Source organism: Bos indicus x Bos taurus, chromosome 14, assembly GCF_003369695.1.
Source record: "Bos indicus x Bos taurus breed Angus x Brahman F1 hybrid chromosome 14, Bos_hybrid_MaternalHap_v2.0, whole genome shotgun sequence".
NCBI classification, from domain to species: domain Eukaryota; kingdom Metazoa; phylum Chordata; class Mammalia; order Artiodactyla; family Bovidae; genus Bos; species Bos indicus x Bos taurus.
The window spans coordinates 4,928,456-4,953,965 of record NC_040089.1 but is presented as its reverse complement, the minus strand read 5'-3'; the positions used below and the strand labels follow the sequence as shown (position 1 = coordinate 4,953,965).

The 25,510-nt window shown below is 40.7% G+C and overlaps 2 long non-coding RNA genes across 2 annotated transcripts in view; one reads left to right on the top strand and one right to left on the bottom strand.

Annotated features, from left to right (window-relative positions):
• LOC113904081 overlaps positions 1 to 9,452 on the bottom strand; it is a 12,013-nt gene extending 2,561 nt beyond the window's left edge. The window contains exon 1 of the long non-coding RNA XR_003514401.1: positions 9,382 to 9,452. This is a non-coding gene — a long non-coding RNA (uncharacterized LOC113904081). The remainder of the gene's footprint in view (positions 1 to 9,381) is intronic.
• LOC113904080 lies at positions 4,167 to 25,510 on the top strand. The gene is made up of 4 exons (XR_003514400.1): positions 4,167 to 4,854; positions 11,455 to 11,537; positions 24,014 to 24,116; positions 24,833 to 25,510. It is a non-coding gene; the product is annotated as an uncharacterized LOC113904080 (long non-coding RNA).

Genomic DNA, 25,510 nt, shown 5'->3' with positions numbered 1-25,510 from the left:
CTATTCAAGTAATTATTACACATTATGCTACGTGTTTTATTTAACCTAATGATACTTTAAAAAATAGTCTTGAATCTATCTTTTAGGTCAATATAATTTCTTTTATTCCTTGTGATGGAATTTTATAATATCTTATAGTATCTAAAACTATCTTCTTAGAAAAGTGCTTTTCTGTATTCCCAGGAAGGATCCCCAGACAGAGGAGCTGAGAATTAAGCTGCAGAGACTGCTTTCTGGTCTTAAGGTTTCTGACCTTGTTTCAACCACAGTAGCTCTCCTTCTTATCAGCTTTGTGATTTTGGATTTTAATTGTCACTAAATCAAAGTCTTTCAGTAATTTAAAAGCACTTTCAAGAAGCACTATTTTAATCTCTTCTGTTCCAGGATTAATGTTATCAGTCTCTTCAACTGTTCATCATGAGAGATAGTTCCCCAAACCCTCTCCACTCTATTAACCTTCTCAGCCTGTGATAGAGCCTGTCAATATTCCCACTGTAAATGGAAAATTCTCAAGTATTAGTTTGCACAGTCTGTGCATTGGAGTAACAGGGATAAGAACTTTCCAGTGATTGAAAGTTCACCTAAAAATATTTGTCTTTTGCCTTTTAGCATCATATCCACAGACAAAATCACTGGAGACATTCCTAAATATTCTAATAAAACTGAAAACTACACAAGGCCCTTTGCATTATTCTTGAGCTAGCAATACAGTAATACTTCCAAAATGTGTCTATTAGGTTCATCCTAATTGGAGCAAAGTCATGAACAATAAGAAACAAATCTGTCAAAAATGTATAAAGGAAATGGATCATTAAATTGACCTGGTGCATAGGATGCACAGAAGGGCTATTTAGGATTTATAAGAAGATTCATAATATTTAGAACCTGTAATGAATTAGAATAAAGTGAGAACAAGATCAATAATCCTGAGTTTTGAAAGAAGAAAGAACAATAACAAAAATTACAAACAAAAACATATTCATGTATTTTTTATATTTGTTTACATAATCATATCTCTCAGTGTTTTTATGTTTTTCATGTAGATTTGAGTTACTGCCTAGGGTTTTTTCTTCCTAACCTGCAAAATTCCCATTAGCATTTGTTTTAGGGCAGGTCTGATAGCAAGAAAAATCTTACCTTTTATCTTAGTTGTTCCTTGTATTTTGAAGATACAGAGCTTTTTGGTTGTCAGCTATTTTTCTTTCAGGAATTTCAATAAATCATCCAAATGTCTTCTGGCCTCCACAGATTCTAATGAGCAATTTTTTACTGATCTTTTTGAGAGTTCCTTATACCTTCCTCAGATATCAATGCAAAGAAATAGAGGAAAACAACAGAATGGGAAAGACTAGAGATCTCTTCAAGAAAACTAGACATACCAAGGGAACATTTCATGCAAAATGGGCTCGATAAAGGACAGAAAAGGTTTGGACCTCACAGAAGCAGAAGATATTAAAAAGAGGTGGCAAGAATACACAGAAAACTGCACAAAAAAGAGCTTCACAACCCAGATAATCACAATGGTGTGATCACTGACCTAGAGCCAGACATCCTGGAATGTGAAGTCAAGTGGGCCTTAGAAAGCATCACTACGAACAAAGCTAGTGGAGGTGATGGAATTCCAGTTGAGCTATTTCAAATCCTGAAAAATGATGCTGTGAAAGTGCTACACTCAATATGCCAGCAAATTTGGAAAACTCAGCAGTGGCCACAGGACTGGAAAAGGTCAGTTTTCATTCCAATCTCAAAGAAAGGCAATGCCAAAGAATGCTCAAACTACTGCACAATTGCACTCATCTCACATGCTAGTAAAGTAATGCTCAAAATTCTCCAAGCCAGGCTTCAGCAATATGTGAACCGTGAACTTCCTGATGTTCAAGCTGGTTTTAGAAAAGGCAGAGGAGCCAGAGATCAAATTGCCAACATCTGCTGGATCATGGAAAAAGCAAGAGAGTTCCAGAAAAACATCTATTTCTGCTTTGTTGACTATGCCAAAGCCTTTGACTGTGTGGATCACAATAAACTGTGGAAAATTCTGAAAGAGATGGGAATACCAGATCACCTGACCTGCCACTTGAGAAATCTGTATGCAGGTCAGGAAGCAACAGTTAGAACTGGACATGGAACAAGAGACTGGTTCCAAATAGGAAAAGGAGTATGTCAAGGCTGTATATTGTCACCCTGCTTATTTAACTTCTATGCAGAGTACATCATGAGAAACGCTGGACTGGAGGAAACACAAGCTGGAATCAAGATTGCCGGGAGAGATATCAATAACCTCAGATATGCAGATGACACCACCTTTATGGCAGAAAGTGAAGAGGAACTCAAAAGCCTCTTGATGAAAGAGAAAGTGGAGAGTGAAAAAGTTGGCTTAAAGCTCCACATTAATAAAACGAAGACCATGGCATCCGGTCCCATCACTTCATGGGAAATAGATGGGGAAACAGTGGAAACAGTGTCAGACTTTATTTTTGGGGGCTCCAAAATCACTGCAGATGGTGACTACAGCCATGAAATTAATAAAAGACGCTTACTCCTTGAAAGGAAAGTTATGACCAACCTAGATAGCATATTCAAAAGCAGAGACATTACTTTGCTAACAAAGGTCCGTCTAGTCAAGGCTATGGTTTTTCCTGTGGTCATGTATGGATGTGAGAGTTGGACTGTGAAGAAGGCTGAGCACTGAAGAATTGATGCTTTTCAACTGTGGTGTTGGAGAAGACTCTTGAGAGTGCCTTGGACTGCAAGGAGATCCAGCCAGTCCATTCTGAAGGAGATCAGCCCTGGGATTTCTTTGGAAGGAATGATGCTAAATCTGAAACTCCAGTACTTTGGCCACCTCATGTGAAGTGTTGACTCACTGGAAAAGACTCTGATGTTGGGAAGGATTGGGGGCAGGAGGAGAAGGGGACGACAGAGGATGAGATGGCTGGATGGCATCACTGACTCGATGGACGTGAGTCTGAGTGAACTCCAGGAGTCGGTGATGGACAGGGAGGCCTGGCGTGCTGCGATTCATGGGGTCGCAAAGCGTCGGACACGATTGAGTGACTAAACTAAACTGAACTGAATTATACCTTAAGAGATGTTTCTCTTGTTGCTTTGAAAGGTCTTTGTATTCGACAATTTAATTATGTTGTGCTTTGGTGTAGGTCTCTTTGAGTTTATCCTACTTGGAATTTGTTCAGCTTCTTATATATAAAGACTAATGTTTTCACCTGCTTTGGGTATTTTTAACCACTGTTTTTTTTTTTTTCAAATATTCTTCCTATCTCTTTCTCCCTCTCCTCTCCTCCAGAAACTATAAGAATGTATATGTTGGTGTGTTGGTGTATTTGATGATGTCCTACAGGTCTTTTAGGTTCTACTCATTGTTCTTCATTGTATATCAGGCTACTGAAAGCGTTGGGCTTCCCCAGTGGCTCACCAGTAAAGAATTAACCTGAGAATGCAGGAGATGCAAGAGACATGGTTTCCATCTTTGGCTTGGGAAGATTCTCTGGAGAAGGGCATGGCAACCCACTCCAGTATTCTTGCCTGGAGAATGCCATGCACAGAGGAGCCTGGTGGGCTACTATCTGTGGTCACAAAGAGTCGGACACAACTGAGTGACTAACACTCACTCACTTAGAAATGATTTATTAATAAAGTATATAGAAGGATATACAGAGGTTCATACAAGGGACTCGAGGTTCCATAAGTTTTAGGAGATCTTGGAACCAATTTCCTTCAGATAAAGAGGGATGACTATACCAAAAAAAAGCTGATTTTCTTTTCTGGATTTCCCTCTATTTTTTTAGGGTTTTTATGAGAGCTAAGAATGTGGAGTTCCTAGCACCACCATTTTCACTGATATCCAGCCTTCATTTCTTGACAAAGAAAAGAGCTGTAAAAGAAAGGGAATTATAACAGTGCTTTGGACTGAAAACACAGTGATCTTCCAGTTTCTCTCAGGTCAGCGTGGCTGAGACTGTGATCAAGACCATAGCCAATAGAGGGACTGAGAATGCAGCTGACTCTGAAGAACCTCTGTAAGAAATCAGGTTGTCTCGACAATTTTCATTCTTGCTTTAATGAATGAATTTTATTATATTGTTTTAGAGGACTAACATAATTTTCCCATTATAAAAACAATACAAACTCATTACAGAAAATCTGCAAGATGTACACATTTGGGAGGAAATAAAAACAATTACACTGATTAATTAACTATTACTTGTGGTTAAGCACCATTTTTTCTACCCTTCTGTTTACAGAGTCAGGGCCCTTTTTACACTCAGGTCTGCACACTGCTTTATTTTCACTTATGGAAATGTCCAATCCTTTCCTCTGCTATTAAACTTGTTTAAATTCCATCTGGTAACTATACTGAATATAATATCATGTTGCCACTGTGCAACAGTCATCCTTAAAACAATCTATTTTTATAGATACATATTATGGCTGGTTAATATTCAATTTGTGCATATCATATAATGATTTGATTGTTCTTCTTATATATTTAGAACATCTTTATTGTTTTAATTATTGTTATTGACTGAATTGAATCTGCAAATTCATATATTGAAGATTTAACCCAGAAACCTCAGAATGTGACTATATTTGGAGACAAGTCCTCCTAGAAAGTGATTAAGTTTAAATGAGGCCAATATGGTAAGCCCTAATCCAATTTGACCAGTGTCTGTATAAAAGGGAAGATTTGGACACAAAAGAACACCAGAGGTGTGGGCACACGAATGAGAAACTGTGATGACATGGCAAGAAGGTGGTTATCCAGAACCCAAGAAGAACGGCCTCAGGATGAACAAAGCAGCCGGCACCTGGATCCTGGACTTTCTGCCTCCAAAACAGGTAGAAAATAACATTTCTGTTGTTAAAGTCACCCAGTTAGTGACAGCTGACTATGGAAGTCCTAGAAAATTAATAGCAACATCATGATGAACACCACTGTGCATTTTGACGATTAGCCGCTTGTTCATGTGTGTAGCAATGATATCTTCTGGAACAAACTGTGATCACTCCAGTCACCAGAAACAGCAGAAAGTCCAGAGTGGACATTCATTTCATGTATTTTATGTGATATTCTTGATACCTGTTGCTTCACGCAGTCCTTGAAATGTCATGAGTAAAGAACACATAGTGATGAATTCTTTAAAAAAATTCTCTGTAATATGAGTATTTGCTGTATCTTGTTTACTATATTTTGAGTACACATTGGACAATGTTAAGTCTCTGAAGACATGAAAAGTGCTTTTGCTAATTGCAATTGTTTAGAGCAAAGGAGAATATATCACTGCACCCTACTTGTCCTGATGCCTAAATTTCTATTGTTAGACACACTGCATTAAAATTGTTATTATTTTGTTGAGGATTTGTTTTTTGCTTATATCTATGAGAGATATTAACCTATAGGTTTCTTTCCTTGTAATGGCTTCATTTGGTTGTAGTATTTGGTGTTCAGATAATTTGTTGTTGCTGTTGTTTAGTCACTAAGCCATGTCCAACTCTTTGCAACACCACAGACGTAGTCAGCCAGGCTTCTCTGTCCTTGGAATTTTGCAGGCAAGAATACTGGAGTGGGTTTCTGTTTCCTTCTCCAGGGAACCTTCCTGACCCAGGGATCAATGTGTCTCCTGCATTGGCAGGTGGACTCTTTACTGCTGAGCCACCAGGGAAGCCCATTCAGATAATTATAGTCACTTAAAATTAATTAAGAATGTATTCCTCTTGCCTCTAGTTTATGACATAGATTGTGGAGAATTGCTAGTTTTCCTTCTTAAATGTTTGATAGAATTCATCAACAAAACCATATGGACTGGATATTTTCTTTTTTGGAAAAATTTTAAAATTCTTTATTTAATTCAATAGATATAGTGCATTTAAGATATGTTTTTTTTTTCTTTTGTACAGGTTTGGTAGTTTCTGTCTTTCAACTTACTAGCCCATTTCATCTAATTTATCCAATTTGTGGATATAGAGTTGTTCATAGTACTTCCTTATCATCTTTTCACAAAAAGCATATAAGCATATACTACATGTCATTTGTAACTACCATGATGCATTTTCTTGTTTCTTATAATATTTTACTAGGATAATGTACCATAACAACTCACATAATACTATAATTTTGCATTGAAGGTTGGCAGAACATGCCATATCAAAATATGCCACTTCCATATATGGGTTATTTTGAGCTAAAGGCACTTGAGAAACAGCAAATGCAAGTAGAACATTCTAATCTCTTTCCTTCTTGAAAAGGAGATGGAAACACTCATATAGATGATGCCTTCCCTATACTGGAAAAAAAGTAACATCATCATGACGAATGAGAAGCTGAAGCCATGATAATACCATACAACAGGACTTGTGGACATAACTTGCATTTTCCTTCTGCCTCCCCACAGAATTTAGTTGCCTTTCCACAATTAGCTTTCTTTATTCAACCTGATATAGAAATGTGCAGGTTTCACCACGTCTTTATGGGTGCTCCTGTTTCATGCTGTTTATTGCTGTTGTTTAGTCGCGAAGTCATGTCCAACTCTTTTGAGATCCCAAGGATTGTAATCCCCCAGGCTCCTCTGTCCATGGGATTCTCCAGGCAAGAATAATGGAGCAGGTTGCTATGCTCTCTTCGAGGGAATCTTCCTGACCCACAGATGGAATCCGAGTCTGTTACATCTCCTGCATTGGCCGGTGGATTCTTTACCACTGAGCCACCATGTACAACTTATATAAATAGGTATGATTTCTCCTGTTTATCTGTCAATGCTAAGAGAAGAGAGTAAAAAACTTTTCCCCTGCAAAATGTTAAGAACGTTCACTGATCCATGTGTCTGTGCGAAATCAGAAGAAACAAAGATTAAATGAGTATTTCCTTGACAATTTTATGCATATTTTATTTCATATTTTAGGTTTGCTTACCAAACTTATTGCATCAGGCATTAGAGCCCTATCAGCACATTTTGGGGTCATTCGTTCTTTCATTAATCCAGCACATTTATGTGATGTTTCATCACACTCACTAATAGCACAATCACGTTTTAAAATTACACTACTCATAGGTTACGAAATTTACATTGCTATAATTTTTACTGTCTTTGATTTTTGGTGAGTTTTGACTATCTTCTTATACAGCATTTTAACTGGGGTAAAGTCTAGTTGATAAATCATCTATTTGACACAGTTAACTTTGTATCTCTTTTCTTCACTGATGTATGTTTTGTATTTGTATTGTAATTTTGTACCCTCTCGCTTCCCTGGAGGCTCAGGAGGTAAGAATCTGCTTGCAATGCAGGAGACTGGAATTCAGTCCTTGGGTTGGGAAGATCCCCTGGAGAAGGAAATGACAACCCACTCCAGTATTCTTGCCTGGGAAATCCCATGGACAGAGGAGCCTGGCGTGCTACAGTCCATAGGGTTGCAAAGAGTCGGACACGACTGCTCGACTAACACTGTACTTCCCTCTCTTGAATATTATAGTAGTTATAATTTTATTTACAGAATTTTATACTTAAATATCTAAATTATAATCCAGGAAAAATGAAAGTTAAAAAATATTGCCATCAAACAAGATAAGGAAGGCAAACTGGCCTGTGAAATATAAAGCTAAATCAGTGTATTGTTATTAATATTTATCTTCTGATAATCCTCATAAAATTAGGAGGAGTTTAAGGAATTTAGCAGTATTATGCTATAATTAAAAAAAATAGAAGCCAATAGCTTAGAGAGATTAAGTTGCAGATCCAAGATCTTGGAAGAATAATAATTAAACTAGAGAATCAAATCCCAAACGACATTTATCAACTAACATTCTATTGGGAAAAATTCATTTGCAATGAAATATAAAGGTGAGTCCTTAAAAAACATTAAAAATCCGTATTTAATATACACAAGTCCCTAATTATTAGAAGGAGAAACTGCTTTACACTATAAAAATTATCATTCTCTGACAGTTGGGTAGCACAGGTGTTACTCGAAATTGATAATATAAATTTACTGAGCCATAGTAAGTTTTGAGCAGTTGCCTCTCTAATTTTAATTATCTGATTTTGAAAAGCATACTCAAAATATAATATTCTCCCCTGTCCAATAAATATACCATTGTGAACTTGGCTGAATTTGGAATGTAAACTCCATGAAGAACAGTAAACCTTGTAATATTCCTAGTCTCACAAAAAGCATTAACCAGACCCATAATTATGTAAATATTTGCTAGGTAACTAATAATATACTCCAAGTAGGACACTTGACATTTCTTCACGGTGGAGAATTTAAAGCCAGAAGACTGGAATTTTAATTACGGTGTTGACATCTGTGAACGTACTTATTTTACCACGAGGTCACTGCAGTTCATTTCGGGGCGGCAGGAACAACACAAGAACTATCCTGCATCTGCTCTGTGCAAGGCATTGCTGAGGGCTGTGGCTGGGGTTGCAGGCTGGGGATATTACCATGTAGATAAATATTTTGAATAAAAACATCGTAACTGTTAGGGTAAAATAGCAACCTACAGGAAAGTAAGAAAGCTTGTTGGAAAAGTGATTCCTGATGCAAAGGCAAAAGGTCAACTGGGATTTGGATAACGAATGGAGGCTTTCCGGTGGTCGAGTGGTTAAGAATCCACCTGCCAATGCAGGGGACATGAGTTTCATCCCTGGTCTGGGAGTATCCCACATGCTATTGTGCAACTAAGCCCACACACCACAACTACTGAGCCAGAGCTCTGGAGAAACTGGTACACTGCAATGAAGTAGCCCCTGCTCACCCCAACTAGAGAAAGCCCAGTGCCACAATGGGAGACCCAGACAATAATAAATAAACAAACAAATAAGTAAAACAGATTTTTAAAACTCTTAAAAACATAAAAGAAAGAATGGAAAGTAGAATATGTACAAAATATACAATAATAAAATACATAAGAAAACATTTAAAAGTCACTAAAAGTTCCTTGATTTATCTATATGATCTATATCTATATATTCATGCATAGACATCTATAGAGAGTAAACAAGAGAAGAAGAGATAACAAAGGGATATTTTACTCACATTTCATTAAATTTAAATGCTTGGAATCAAAAAAGCAAAATTTAGGAATAAAACAATGAAGACTATCATATTACTAATCCCATTTGAAAAGTGAAAGTGAGAGTCACTGAGTCATGTCTGACTCTTTGTGACCCCCCCTTGGAATTCTCCAGGCCAGAATACTGGAGTGGGTAGCCTTTCCATTCTCCAGGGGATCTTCCCAACCCAGGGATCGAAACCAGGTCTCCGGCATTGCAGGTGGATTCTTTACCAGCTGAGCTATTAGTGAAGCTCCCATTTCCATTTGAAGAAATTCTAAATAATAATTATACCACCACTTCATTTTTAACTTACCTTCAAGACTTTGGAAAAAACTCGTCTTCCTGTTTCATGTAGCCATGCAACTGAGAAGTTAGAAAGGTTTTCATCTTTAAAGCCTTTTGTAAATGACTACTATTAATAATACTGCTTGAGCATTCATTGAATTTGTGAAAGTCCTCACTAGAAAACACCTATTATTCTTGATTTATGTCAATTTTATTACCTCCAGCTACAAGAACCCACATATAAAAAGTTTTGGAACCAGTCTTCCTTTAGGAAGTAAAAGAAGTACAGTCTCAATTTACATATTGGTATAAACTGGATATTCATTCTCTTTTGGAAGTCTTAATTTAATGTGCTCTATGAACCACATTGGAGAAGAAAATGGCAACCCACTCCAGTATTCTTGCCTACAGAATCCCATGGACAGAGGAGCCTGGTAGGCTGCTGTCCATAGGGTCACACAGAGTTGACATGACTACAGTGACTTAGCATGCATGCATGCATTGGAGAAGGAAATGGCAACCCACTCCAGTGTTCTTGCCTGGAGAATCCCAGAGACGGAGGAGCCTGGTGGGCTGCAGTCTATGGGGTCACACAGAGTCGGACATGACTGAAGCGACTTAGCAGCAGCAGCAGTATAAAACCACATATGATGAGAAAGTGTTTTCTGGGCAACAGTCCACCAGACACCAGGCTCATTGAGAAGCCCATGTGTAAAAGAATATAGATTTTTTTCCATTGAGGAAACTGAACCATTTTCAGATGGAGACCATGTACACCAGAAAAACAGAAATCTTCATAAAGCATACCATTCAGACATCACAAAGGCTTTTCCTGACCATTATCTCATATCCTTCTGCTTCCTTCTTCCCACCAAAACAATAGATTAAAGCCTAGAACAATACCTCTTAGCAGGAAGCCACCCCTGCCTGTGGTCTCTTCCCTCAGGTTTCCTTCAACTTCATTCCAACTCCAGCCAGATAGGCAGGAGGTAGAAGGGGAAGTGAGATTTGAGGTATGGGAAGGCCTTGACTTACCTCTGCCAGCTTGGGGATGCTAGAAGAAGGCTTCAAGCCAAGGACGAAAAGCCACAAGATTCAGAAGCAGAGATCTCTCCATTCGGTGGATGCGCCACAAAAGAAAGTCCTTCATCTATGAGAAATTCAACTGTGCCAACCACCCGAATGAGTTGAAATAAGTTCTTCCCCCGGAGCCTCCAGAAAGGAATACAGACCAGCCAATGTCTTCATTTTACCTAGTGTGACTCAGGTCAGACTTCGGACCAACAGAACCGCGAGACAATAATTTTATGGTCTGACGTCGTCTTTACGATGGAAACGTCACCAAATTGTCGTAATTTGTTACAGCAACAATTGAAAATTAATATGCTTTTGTCTAGCATGCACTATATATAATTTTCTCCCTGCATAGTGGGAGAAAAGATTTCCTTTTCTTTTACATGCATTCCATCTTGGCAACCACAATTTTGTCTACAGCCCTGTATCATGTGAGTCTTTTCATCTAGTATGGAAAAAGAAAGTGAAAGTCTCTCAGTTATGTCCGACTCTGTGCGACCCTATAGAAGGCAGCCCACCAGGCTCCCCTGTCCCTGGGATTCTCCAGGCAACAATACTGGAGTGGGTTACCATTTCCTTCTCCAGGGGAATCTTCAGATAGAACCCAGGTCTCCTGCACTGGAAGGCAGATTCTTCACTGTAAGACACCAGGCAAGCCCATCTAGTCTGGAACTAATGTTTAATTAAACCTGTGTCCATATCCTAGTCCTATAATCTCTAAGAGAGGAAAAATCAAAATTTGCAAGCCTATTCAATGAATAGTATGCCCCTGCTTCAGGTCACTGATATTCATGTAATGAAATGGGGAAGCCAGGGAGGATGCTGGCAGCCCATTTTAGGACTTGGAAGAGCAAGTTATCTAAGGAGAATGCCTCAAAGAGGATGTAGTATCAGGGAGGGGAAAAATGTATTTCTAGTAGAGATATTTTGGGCATATAAATGATATGAAACAGATAAAGTTGCTGAGAGAAAGAGGTCTATAAAAGGCCTAGGATTGTGATTTTTTTTCTCAATCACACTTAATTAGGTTTGTACCAATTTCCTAAACCCAGGAAGGATTAAGATCAGCATCAGATCTTCATTAATTTGGATACATGGATTAATTAAAAGGTGAGTCTCCTGCACGTGTTTATGTGAGCTTGTGCCAAATATACATATGTGTATATATGGATTTATGCTTCATTTTGCTGTTTAGCATTCTTTTTTCCATTTTTTCCACCATGTAGGCTCTGCAAAATAAAATGGCAAGTGGAATAATTAAAAGCACAGGCAGGTGAGATTAAGCTCTGCAAAGATTAGTTCTGGCACAAGTTTTATTTAACATTATAGAGTAGTAACCTGGGGAAATAAATGTGCACTCATTTGAGAAACTTTATTGACAAAGCAGGAGCAGGAACACAGCAAAATTCAAAATGCAAGAGTGGATCTGGGAAATGGTGTGCTTAAGCATTCTGGGCAATTCCACTCAACACTGGCTTCATAAATCCAAATGTCTAGCTCTATTATTTAAAGCTGCACCTCTCTGTGTTGTTTAGTTGGCTGGGCAACACATGAAGTAAGCGTGGCTTGTGCTGAATGTGCAAAAACTGACCACACATTTATGAAGCCATTTTTAAACTCTCTGCTATCCAGTAAAACGCCCCCCATGCTTCGAGGCCCACCCTCCTTGAAGACTTCGTTGGGAATTCTTAGCCATTTTTCTTTTACCAGGGTGCCTTGTTTATTGAGCAGTATCACTCAAGGATTAAAGTGCTAAACAACTCTCACCAATGCACCCACCATGAAATATAACCCTCAATTTAACAGTAAGATAAATAAGACACATCATAGCACCTAGGATTTCTTAATGCAATTAATTCGACAAATATTTAGTTAGTATTGACTGCATGTCCAAGGCTTTTTTGTGTGCTTGTGATACATGAATGTACAGCTCAAATTATGTCCTTTCTTTCCTCATGGAGCTTTGACATGTCAGATGGAGAAATTAAGCTTCTAATAGCAGCTTGCCTCCACCCCAGAACTGTAATTATGTGAGGTTATGAATGTTAACTAAACTTATTGTGATCATCAGTTGGCAATTATAAATACAGCTGATCCTTCAACAGCGTGGGAGTTGAGGGCACTAACCCTCCACGCAGTTGAAAATTCGAGTATAACATTCAGTTTGCCCTCAGTATCTGCGGTCACTCTCTATCTGTGGTTCTCCACGTGTGGGTTCAACCAGCCCCTTCCTTCCTTCCTTCCGAGCCTTCTGTACGCTCTGGTAGTGGCTGTGGCTTACTTGCTAAGTCGTGTCTGACTCTTTTTGCGCCTGCAAGGACTATAGCTTGCCAGGCTCCTCTGACCGTGGGTTTCTCCGGGCAGGAATACTGGAGTGGGTTGCCATTCTGTTCTCCAGAAAATGAGGATCTCCAGAAGGTCATCCTGGCCCAAAGACTGAACCCATGTCTCCTGCATCGCAGACAGATCCTTTACCTCTGAGCCACCAGGGAAGCCCTTCTGTATACTAGGTGCTGTTCTGTTAATAACAAGACTTGTTAAGTTCTCAATCTACCCTACATACCAGTTGTCATTACCCTTGCTTTGAATATATCTGGGAACAAACATATTCCTTTGTATAAATGATTAAACAGATAAGAAATGGAAATGTCCAACTATTTGGACAAGGAAACAAGGAAACAAGGAAAAGCACATTTCCTCAACCTGAAAACACAGAAAGTAACTAGAAACAAATTTACAATAGAAAGAAAAGCCAGGTAATACACTCGTGGGTTTGAGGATGCAGTCAGATCAGAGGCAAAGCTGTTTTGAGAGCTAGATGTCCCCATCATGTCTGTACCAAGAGACAGTGACTGAGTTGGACAAGCAGGATAAACTCTTGAGTTGATGGCCATAGATATTACCTGCCAGCCGTTCAGCATAGTCCTGAATTAAGGTGCTCATACTCTTGGGTGAGAGGCTGACATATAAACAAGTCTTTACACAGTAGCACCAAAGCATTTTACCTACTTATTCAATAAATAGGTAGAACTTTCCCTGAAACACAGACTATCTTAGGTGCTAGAGGCATAGTGCAAACCCAGAGGTACAGATGAATGGTTAAGAGAACACAGCCAAGGCTGTGATGGATTCTGCCCAGAGGTAGACCATAAAAGGAAAAGCTCAGGGAAAGTGACATTTAAGGAAATGAAAGAACTGAGAAAGTTAGCTGCAGCTGTGCATTTGCTTCACTCGTTGTAGCCTGAAGCCAGTGCTGGCTTCCTCGGGTAGGGTTTACTGTAGGATTTATAGGTAGAGGACCGTTCTGGAGACCTTCAAAGTCCCCTTGCCTTTTCCCATGGAGTTTGAGTCAACTATACTATGGAAACTGGGCTTTTCTCTCATCTGTACAAATTATTGGGTGCTTTCCATCTGGAGTACTGATGACCCTATTTGCAGGGCAAGAATAGAGAAGCACACACAAAAAATGGACTTGTGGACACAGTGAAGGAAGGAGAGGGTGGAACGAATTGGGCGAATAGTGTTGACATATACACATTACCACGTGTGAAATAGATAGCCAGCGGCAAGCTGCTGTAGAGCACAGGGAGCTCGGGTAGGTTCTCTGTGATGACCTAGAGGGGTGAGATGGGAGGTGTGGCAGGGAGCCTCAAGAGGGAGGGGGTGTGTGTATACTAATAGCTGATTCACACTGTTGTACAGCAGAAACTAGCACAATATTGTAAAGCAGTTCTATTATAATTTTTAAAAAACTAATAAATAAATTTGTCCTGCTTTGTTCCAAGGGCGGGACTCTGGACAATGAAAGGAATCAGAAGGAGGTATATTTTGCCACCAATCAGGAGCCCTGACACTAAAAAAAAATGGAATGCATGACCCCAGAAGGACGGATGGCCTTTGTCCCAAGCTTGTTCTGGTTGATGAAGAGTTAGCAAATGCCAGTGAAACATCACGGACACCTACATTGGAGAGAGGCTGAGGCTTTTGTGCATCACTTTTACTCCTCTGGAAAAAAAAAGATTAAACTAATGCCTACCTCATAGCACCCCTGTAAAGATATCATGGACTAATCCATAGTTGAGTGTTTAGAACAATGACTGGGGTGGAAAAAAAACCCTTCATAAACATTTATCTTATAATAGTCACAATAACCCCATTCCAGTACTTTTGCCTGGAAAATCCCATGGATGGAGGAGCCTGGTGGGCTGCAGTCCATGGGGTTGCTAGAGTCGGACACGACTGAGTGACTTTACTTTCACTTTTCACTTTCATGCATTGGAGAAGGAAATGGCAACCCACTCCAGTGTTCTTGCCTGGAGAATCCCAAGAACAGGGGAGCCTGGTGGGCTGCCATCTATGGGGTCGCACAGAGTTGGACATGACTGAAGGGTCTTAGCAGCAGCAGTCACAGTAACAGAAGTATCAGTGTTTGCAATTCTACATCTTTAAGATAAGCATACTATTATTGATACTATTAGTTCTTTAGAAAGCTCTAAAGTGATTAATTTTCCTCTTTTGACTAACTTTTCTGTTCCTATTCCCCGTCTTTTTCTTCCTAATAAATATAAATTCTGTTGTCAATTTGAGAATCAGTTTTTGGTGCTTTGGATAGTAAATGTTAGACCAGGGAGTGATCATGCAATGTCTTTTTTTTTTTTTTTTCTTTATTTGCTGAAAAATATTTTATTAGCAAACCACATAGCTCATATAAATTATCTCCTTCCTCCTGCATAACATAACCATTTGACAGAAAAGAAGATGCCACTTTTGCTTTTTGTGAATATCACAGTCAAATCAAATTACCACTAGATCACCTTTAAATAAGCCAAATTACTATCGGACGTTAAAGGAGCATATCATGCAACAAGTCTTACAATCTAAGACTTCCATGGGACAGACTAGAACTAAGGGATCAGATAAAAAATCATTAGCCAGAAGTGTCTGGTAATAGTAATTTAAAGAAGTAAATAAAATTACAAACACAGTTCTTCAGTAGACTAGTCAGACAGTTCTTTAGTTCTTTAATAGAGGAGTCAATAGCCGGCACACTGAAGGACAGATAGAGAGAGCTTACATCATTGGAGAAAGTGCTATTGGACAGCGTCGCTCTAGAAGTCAAGGGCAGGCACACACACCCAGGGGCAGACTGGACAGGAGTTGACCACGTGCTCCGTGTGGCCCCGCCTCGCTCCCCTCACACTACCGCCTCAAACAGTCCGGGCTTCCTTATGTCACAGGGCTGTCCTCCCCTTGCCCCAGCTGAAAGCTCTGAAAATACACCATTCCTATTCTCTCTCACTGCACACCCACATATTCACACCTTTGTCTGTATGTTGTTCTCTCTTGTTTCAAATCTCAGCTCAACCATCCACCCGTACCCCAAACTCCTGGACCCAGACTTTTCTCCCTGTTCATTACCCATACCTTCTTTTATTTTTTTTCTTTTTAAAATTTTTATTTTTTGGCCTTACCTCTTGGCATGTGGGATTCTAGTTCACTGACCCAGGATGAAAGCCTCACCCACTGCATTGCCCACTGGATCTTAACCGCTAGACCACAGGGAAAGTCCCCATATTCATACCTTCTTTTCATCTTTTTTGGGGGTCACTTTGTACAAGAAGGAGTTTACATGTATTTATAAGATTACTCAATTAAAATCCCAATCTTCAAATACACCAAAAAGTCCATGAGAGCAAAGATTATGTCTGGTATGGCATTTTATCTCCATACGTGGCATGGTGCCTGGCACATGGAGTTGCAATAAATGTTTGGTAAGTGAATGAAGGAAGGAAGGAAAGAATGAGAGTGGGAGAGATCTCTTCTCGCTACTGTGGATCAAGGCAGGCTTCAGGGAAGCATGAATGTTTTCTCTGGGGTGTAACATGTCAAGATGCTAACAGCCTATCAAACAGGCATGGTCCTTCTTGGGCAGAGGGACAAGAATCTTTTCTGGTATAGAAATGTGCTTAAGAGGGAAAAAAAAATATCTGATCCATAACAGGGAGAAAACATTAGTGAGTTTTTTCTTTCCAAAGGCTGAATAATTTACCAAATGACTATGCTCTGCTATATCACCTCCAGACAACTCAGAAATATAGGAGTCGTACTTTCATCATAGAAACACTGAAAGCAGAGTCAGCTTTTTGTTTAAACTTTGTGCTCCTGGAAATTACTACTCACTTATTCTTTGTTTTATCTTTTGGAGTAATGTTTAATGAATAACCACTACATTTTAGAATTCTGTGTGCGGCTCTGTGAATATAGAGAAAATCAGTGGTCAGGGTTCAGTGACCTGTTTACCCTGTGCCAGACACGGTGCTGAGTATTGGACTCATGTCACCTTATTTAATTCTAAATAGCTCTTTCCCTATGAGTTATCATTATTATTACATTTTTAAGATAACACAGCAGACAAAGAAATTTAATAGCTTGTCTTACCATGTCTACAGCTATCTAACCTCTCTGTGGCCATCTCACATGGATAAAAGGTGGATGTTGCTGTTGTTGCTTTAGTTGCTAGGTCCTGTCTGACTCTTTTGTGACCCCATGGACTGCAGCCCGCCAGGCTCCTCTGTCCATGGGATTTTCCAGCCAAGAATACTGGAGTGGGGTGCCGTTTCCTTCTCCAAGGGATCTTCCCAACTCAGGGATCGAACCTGTGCCTCCTACATTGGCAGGCAGATTCTTTACTGCTAAGCCCACCAGGGAAGCCCAAAATATGAATACAAATCTGTTATTTCTCAGCACTGGTGTGAAGATTGCATGAGAAAATATATGTGCACCATTAGAAGTCATCTGAGGTTTGCTGTTATTTCCCTTAGAATTAATTTGTTGGCTCTGCATTGTGCATCCGTCCTACCCACAGATTGTCTATGGGCTTGCTATAACCCAGCATCACTAACTCTCAGAAGTGAAAGAAGCATCAGGATCTAGAAAAAAGGAGTTTTGCTGCATCTCACTGATGCACATCAGGTGGGTAGACCCAGTGTAAGGGGTTATCAGACTGTGGCAGATGTCATCCTGGGCTTAGCCCTGAGCCTAGCCTATTTACACATGAAGTCTTATTTAATTTTCAAAAAGTCCCCTGTGAGGTGTTAACAACCCTAACCTGACAGAAAAACTGGCTCAGAAAGCTTAAGTAAATTTCCCAAAGTCATGTAGCTAATGAATGAAAGAAACTCAGCATTTGATTAAGGAGCATCATGTATTATTATCTGAGTTCTGATGAATAAGACACGCCTTGGGGATTTAAGTATTGCACTTAGTAAATTAGTATCCATTAATCATATTTTTTAAGTCATTTTATTTGATTTCCAATAAAGAAAAGATTTTCAATATTTTATCCTAGCCTTTGGGGGCAGGATTTACAGCAAAGACCCCAAATCAGATAATACTTTTCTTTACAAAAAAAAAAAATTTAAAAATCATTCCTTTAAAACATAAAAAAAGAGAGAAGTTAACCTTGTTATTTTGTCTTACAACAACAAATGTTCAAGGTTATATGTTCTTAAGGATGATTTAGCAGCTTGTTTTTGGTTCCAACCTAAGGTGCCCCGCAGGACTCTGGGGTCTGTGTTACTCTTGTGAAACTGCTTAGCAGAATGCAAAGAAGAAAAAGAAAAGGAAGAAAGAAAAATACTAATAGACGGTCACAGTGTGTTTGTTTAATCTTAAGCTAACCAAGAACCCGAAGCCCGTGACATAAGCCTTTGCATGTATAATGCACGTTTGTGATTCAAAGTAACCTGAATTAGAAATCTGATTTGTCATCTGATCTCAGTCGCTGTAAACAAATAACAGCATGTTGCTCATCACCCACTTCTGCAAACAGGGGCTGAAAAAATAAAGAAGATATACTTGACCTCCCATTTTCACTGAGATGCTTTTGAACAACTCCCATGAAGGGAGGTGGGTAGTGAATTTATACCATTGGATACTGTCTGTCCCTGAGCTACTGGCATTTGCAAGGTGCTGCTTCGGGTTGCAAGAGGAGACAAGTCAGCACTTGGCATTTCTGCGAATGTCCCGCTCCTGTTAAAAAGGCCTTCTGATCACCCTTTTTGGAAAACTTCCAGTCTCGAGGAAGGGAACAGTCCTGACACAAAAGGTTGTTATTCTTGTCAGGTGGGAGAAATGGCATCGTTTATTACAACTGAACTCCTAAAGAGCACGCCTGGAAAATGTAGAGAGCGGATCTGCTCTGACATATTACAAAGCCCCCAGTGACCTGGTCCAGTCACTTGCCCTCCAGGCTCCCATGACTTGTGTGTGAAACTGTGAAGATGGAGATGGTGATGATCACTAATATCCTTGTAGTGCGGGGGTGCAGAATCTTAATGAGTCGACAGGCATTTTTGTTCTCCAGATTTTGGAACTTTCCCAGGTTTACCTCGAGAGTAACTGCACATTCAAAAGCCCCTTGCTTTTGTATGTGATTTCCTGTGAGAGCAAACAAGGTCCCTCAACAGTCAGGTCCATTGTTTCCTAAAACTTGGACCCGGGGACTGAGCAGAAGGAGGTGCCTCCAGAGGTTGGCTGGCCGACTCAAGGACACATGATGCTTGCTGTAAGATGGGATTATCAGGGGGTGTCTGCAGACAGCTTCATTGTAGCCTGTGGAGATCTATTTCAGAATGCCAACCCCCAGAACTGAAAGATAAGTGTTTGTTGTTTTAAGCCACTAAATTTGTGACAATCTTTTACAGCAGCAGCCGTAAACCAATACTCCCTTAATCAGTGTGAGCCCAAAATTTTAAAAGGAAAGAAGAGTGCTATGTCTCCCAATTTGCAAAATAGTTTCACACACTCTCTGATTTGACTTTCACGGTACTCCTCGGTGAGGATTCCAACTCACCCCATTTTGTAAGAGAGAACACTGACATTCCGAGAATCATGGCAACTTCCGATAGTAAAGGCTGGAATGGTCCCTGGACTGCAGCGCATGCCTCCACAGGGAGGCCATGCCTTGTGTGCCCAAAAGGCCCTCATCCTTGTTAGCTGTAGAGGAATGGATAAAGAAGATGGGACATGTATATACAACAGAATATTACTTGGCCATAAAAGGAGCAAAACTGTTCCATTTGCACAGACATAGATAGACCTAGGAGAAGGCAATGGCACCCCACTCCAGCACTCTTGCCTGGAAAATCCCATGGACGGAGGAGCCTGGTGGGCCGCAGTCCATGGGGTCGCTAAGAGTCGGACAAGACTCAGCAACTTCACTTTCACTTTTCACTTTCCTGCACTGGAGAAGGAAATGGCAACCCACTCCAGTGTTCTTGCCTGGAGAATCCCAGGGACGGGGGAGCCTGGTGGGCTGCTGTCTATGGGGTCGCACAGAGTCGGACACGACTGAAGCGACTTAGCAGCAGCAGCAGCAGATAGACCTAAAAACCCTCTTTACTAAGTGAGTCAGAAGTGAGTCAGAAATAGAAAAACATATGTCCTATATCCATGTATATATTTGGAATCTTAGGAAAATGGTACAGATGATCTTATTTGACAAGCAGAAACAGAGACACAAAGGTAGAGAAAAAACATTTGGATACCAAGGGGTGGGGTCGGATGAATTGGGAGATTGGGATTGGCATACATATGCTAATGATGCCATGCATAAAATAGATGGGGTTTCCCAGGTGGTGCTATCAATAGAGAATCTGCCTGCCAATGCAGGAGGCATGAGAGATGTGAGTTTGATCCCTGGATTGGGAAGGTCCCTGGAGGAGGGCGTGGCAACCCACTCCAGTGCTCTTGCCTGGAGAATCCCATGGACAGAGGAGCCTGGCAGGCAGGCTACAGTCCATAGGGTCTCAAAGAGTTGGACATGACTGAAGCAACTGGGCACATATGCACCCATAGAATAGATAACTAGTAAGCATCTACTCTATGGGACAGGGAGCTTTATTCAATGCTCTGTGGTGGCCTAAAAGGGAAGGAAATCCAAAGAAGAAGGGATATAAGTATATACATAGCTGATTCACTTTGCTGTACAGTAGAAACTAGTACAACATTGCAAAGCAACTGGTATTGTTGTTGTTCAGTCATTCAGTCGTATCTGACTCTGCGACCACATGAACTACAACAGGCCAAGCTTCCCTGTCCTTCACTAACTCCCAGAATTTGCACAAACATATTCCAATAAAAATTAATTTTTTAAAAAAAGACTGGGCCAAGATATGTGACATAGACTGCCTTGGGTGCTGAAGGAGAGTTTCGAAGGACGACCTGTCTGCTGCCGACGGAGGGAACTTACACAGTGATCTTTCGCACAGTCCACTGCCTGCTCCCCGCAGTGTCACCCTAGGTGGGAGCTTTCATTATTCCAGTTCTCCCAAAGTTCATAGTCAGGGCTGGCGTCTTGAAGGGGCTTAGAGGACTGAATCACCAAGACTGCAGGAGAGCTGCCAGTGTCTTCTCTCTGAAATAGCATCCTGTTTATGTCCTCCCACCAGGACAGGAGCAGGCCAGAAGGCGCATCCTACCCTTACCCTTGCCACCTCCTTTTTTTCCCCTAAATCAGGCAAATGGCAGGAGCATGTGACACTCCTTCGGAGTCCACTTAACTTAATTGAATGGAATGTGATTTCTGCATAGCAGGGGGTGGTAATGGAGACAGTACTGTGTGATTTTATTATCTGATTTGAGGTGGCAGTCTCTAAGTGAGCTGCTTTCAGAGCACATTTTAACGGGTTGAGCCTGGGGAGAAGTGTCCAGGCTGAGAGGCAGAGGGCAGGAACTATTGCTGCTAACATGGGCTATAGCGAGCTGGACATTTGGAAGAAGCCGTCTCAGTAGTGCAGTCAACCATCCAGGGAAGGGGAAGTGCTATCCTGAATAAGAGGCAAAGAACTGAAATTCAGAGAGCCTGTGTACATGCCCTAAGGTCACACAGCAAAGATTGTGTATGAACTCCCAGCCAAGCTGTCTCTAGAACATTCCACCTCTTTAGGGTCACTCCTCAGGAGCTAGAGGAGTTTGGGGATGGTGAGGAGTGAGAAGTGAAGTCTTGTTCTCAAGCAGTAGCTTGTTAAGAAGCAGAAACACCAACCATCAACTTGACCCCAGCAGCACACTGTGTATACAGTCACAGGCTCTGGTCTCTGCTGCCCTCACTCTAATCATTCAAGCCGCAGAAGCTCCAGTAAGTTATTTGTCCTTTCTGAGCTTATTTTGTCATCTCTGTGCTGGAAATCTGGTCCCATCACTTCATGGCAAATAGATGGGGAAACAGTGAAAACAGTGGCTGACTTTATTTTTCTGGGCTCCAAAATCACTGCAGATGGTGACTGCAGCCATGAAATTAAAAGACACTTACTCCTTGGAAGGAAAGTTATGACCAACCTAGATAGCATATTAAAAAGCAGAGACATTACTTTGCCAGCAAAGGTCCGTTTAGTCAAGGCTATGGTTTTTCCAGTTGTCATGTATGGATGTGACAGTTGGGCTGTAAAGAAAGCTGAGCACCAAAGAATTGATGCTTTTGAACTGTGGTGTTAGAGAAGACTCTTGAGAGTCCCTTGGACTGCAAGAAGATCCAACCAGTCCATCCTAAAGGAGATCAGTCCTGGGTGTTCATTGGAAAGACTGATGTTGAAGCTGAAGCTCTAATACTTTGGCCACCTGATGTGAAGAGCTGACTCATTTGAAAAGACCCTGATGCTGGGAAAGATTGAGGGCAGGAGGAGAAGGGGATGGCAGAGGATGAGATGGTTGGATAGCATCATTGACTCAATGGACATGAGTTTGGGTAAACTCTAGGAGTTGGTGATGGACAGAGAGGCCTGGCGTCCTGCAGTCCATGGGGTCACAAAGAGTCGGACACAACTGAGCAACTGAACTGAACTGAACTGATGCTGGAAATATTAACCAAGTCTTTCTTATAAGCCTGTAGTAAGAAGGGAACATACCGTAAGTGCTCAAATATTGTTAGCAGAGTCCATGATTGTCAACATTGTTATTCTTCTCTTTGTCAGAAAGGCTGTCATTAGGCTGGGAGGACTTTGGGGCAGTGAGATAGGTTCATCTTGCTATTTTCCTCTGATTTTGCTATCTTTCTGATAAAACTTACTCTAAAGTAAAGGTGTTTCATTGGATTCTCAAGAGCTATAAGATGCTGTGTGCATTCCTCAATGATCTCCATGGAAGGAATAAGGACTTAGGAGCTGGAAGGAGGTCATGGGCAAACATAGTTTGGGACAACCACTGACATTGGAAAACTCATCTATTTTCCTAAAAGTTGGCATTTCCCATAATAATGCATTGGAATATGCAAACAGGTGAGTTTAGCAGTGCTTCTCTGGTCTAAAGCAGATCTGTCAGAATCACAGGTGATGACCTGGACTTGTGATTGGTGTCTGCACGGGGTGGGGACAGTTTTGCAGGACTGAACCCTTAACCTGTGGGATCTGCTGCTCTCTCTAGGCAGACAGGATCAGAACTGAGTTGAGCTGAGTTTTAGTTGATGCCTGGAAACTGCTTAGTGCTGTGGAAGTCTTGCAACCCCCCAGCCGCATTGGACCTAGGTCCAGAGCTTTTAGCATCTCGCATCTACCTCATCACTGCCTGAGAAAATAAAATACAGCATTATACTTCTGAAGATCTAAGTTGTTATTTCTCACCTTAGGAAGTAAGTCTAGAACTTCATGTTTTAAAACTTATAAGGATTAAAATTGGGACCACCAAGCGGAGATCACTTTAGCCAACTATCCAGAAAGCTGCCCAAAGAGAGTTCCAGGTGCCCTGAGTGGCCAGAGGGGTTAAGTCATCAGTGATTATATTTAGAACATTTATTATGAACGGTTTGATATTAGGTATGGTGATAGTTTGGGCTTCCCTGGAGGCTCAGACAGTAAAGAATCCACCTGCAATATAGGAGATCTGTGTTCGGTCCCTGGATTGGGAAGGTCTTCTGAAGAAGGAAATGGCAATCCACTCCAATATTCTTATGTAGAGAATTCCATGGACAGAGAAGCATGGTGGGCCACAGTCCTTGGAGTTACAAAGGGTTGGACATGGCTGAGTGACTAACACTCAACTCTCAACTCAACGTAATAGTTTAACTGTAGAAGTTACTTCTTGTCTTAATCAGAAATGCACCCTCCACAGATGGCAGCTAGGGGTTTTAGTTATCTTTAACCCTGGTCAACACCAGATGTTTTGCTAATTAGCTTAATGAAAGTCAGAAATAAATTGTCAATGGTGCAATTACAGACTTTATAAATAGAATGCAAAACTCTAGAAATAGGCTCTTGAAATAAATAGTGTTCAAAAAATATGAACTAGCTAAAATACTTTAGTATATGGATTTAGAAATTCTCAGCTGAATACCTTTCAGATTGGCATTCAAGCCATTGCTTATCAAAAGGTCTTGGTACCTTGATATTCTGGGAGTTCTGTTTGTTGACAATAATTAAGGCTAACTGAACTCTGTAGATTACTATTGTGTTTTTGACCAAAGGATATTACACCTGAAGTGCCATTGGAACACTCAAAAAATAGAGTTAGGATATTTTTCAAGTTTTATGATTTGGTTTTGATAATGTATATTTGTTTTAAAACTTTTATGTATCAACTGTGTATGCATTCAGTGCTGTACTGGACCCTTGGATGAGAAATGACTAATGTATAACACCCCAGCTTCAGGAAGCCTGTTATCTGCTAAGCAAGAAACAATTGCAGATGCATTAACAGGTACAAAATTTACATCCATAAAGAGAAGGGGACTTTTGAAAAGAAGAGGACCCAGTCCGCCCTTGACACCTGTGTCTTCATCCCTAACCACTTCTCTCTGCTCCCTTGCACCATATTTCATCTTTTACTCCATCCTTCTGGTCTGGTTTCATGTTAGCACTCTTTGGCTAAATCTCCTCTGGCTTCTTCTTTGGGTTACATTGTCTCCAGTTTCCGCACTTTGATACCCTGCCCTCACGCCCATCTCTTGTAGAGATGACTAGAGCTCTGGAGGAAGGACTTGGGCTTCAGAGATAGACTTGGGCATCTCAGGTGGTGGGCTTGTCTGGGGAGGAGAAATGGGAAGAGAAGACAAAGAAGCCAGCTGTAATCCCATGCTGGCTGTCAGAGGGGGGTCTTGGCATGGGTTATCAATGTGAAAGTAGTGAGCAGGGAAACATACACAAGAGTCAAGCGGGAAAGAACAAGGTGGGGTGGGGTGGGGGGGCAGGAAGTGAACGGAGGAAAAAAGGCTTCAAGAAGGAGGTATCAGAATGATCACCCTCTTTTATGTATTTCATGTTCCAGCCTGGCATCCATTTTCCCCAGGGACTAGACAATTTTCAGTGAGCTTTTCCCTCTACCAAGGTCATCTGCTGCCCTCGGTAGAATCTAAGAGAAATATACCTACCTATTAAATGTTCATACACATTACTCTTCTTTTTTGTTGTTTCTAGGAACTGACTTCTTGCATTTTATTCCAATACCTGCACATTATCTTCTTTTTTCCTGTCTGCCGCATTAGATGAGTTCCATTTCAGCAGAGACGTGGATTAACAAGCTTTCTCCTAGTACCTGCACGTGCCGATGCTCAATGCCAATTTCCAGAGAAGGAGTAGGTGAGGACTGTGCAGCAAGGAGGGCTCTGAACTCCCGAGCATGGCTCAGGCCATTTCCTGAAGAAGAAAAAGAGAAGGGGCCACTGATGTGGTGTACTGAATGAGGTCTCGTTTGGATGCTGACAGCCAGTAATCAGGTTGAGAGGACCAGAATCACTTTCAATGCATAGACCACACGAACACTGCAAAGGATGATCTGAGTCTGTCGAGTCAGAGAGAGTGATCTCTTCTTTGTGGTGTCTTACATTCATTTTTTTCCCCTTCCTTCTGTAATTTTTTTCCTTTGTGCAGAGGAATTAAATTATTCATCTTCTTCATTTTTTTTTCTCATATTCATTTAAAAAAGACAGTCACCCTGCCAGCATTGAGACGACAGAGTTAAATAATACCCACCTCTGCCCTCGGGAAGTACTCAGTTCTAGGCACACCCTTGCTGTTGAGGGCAACTTCATTTGCTGTCCCTTTCCTGCCACGTATGTGTTACAGTCAAGAACACTAAGTAAAAAATCAAGAGTA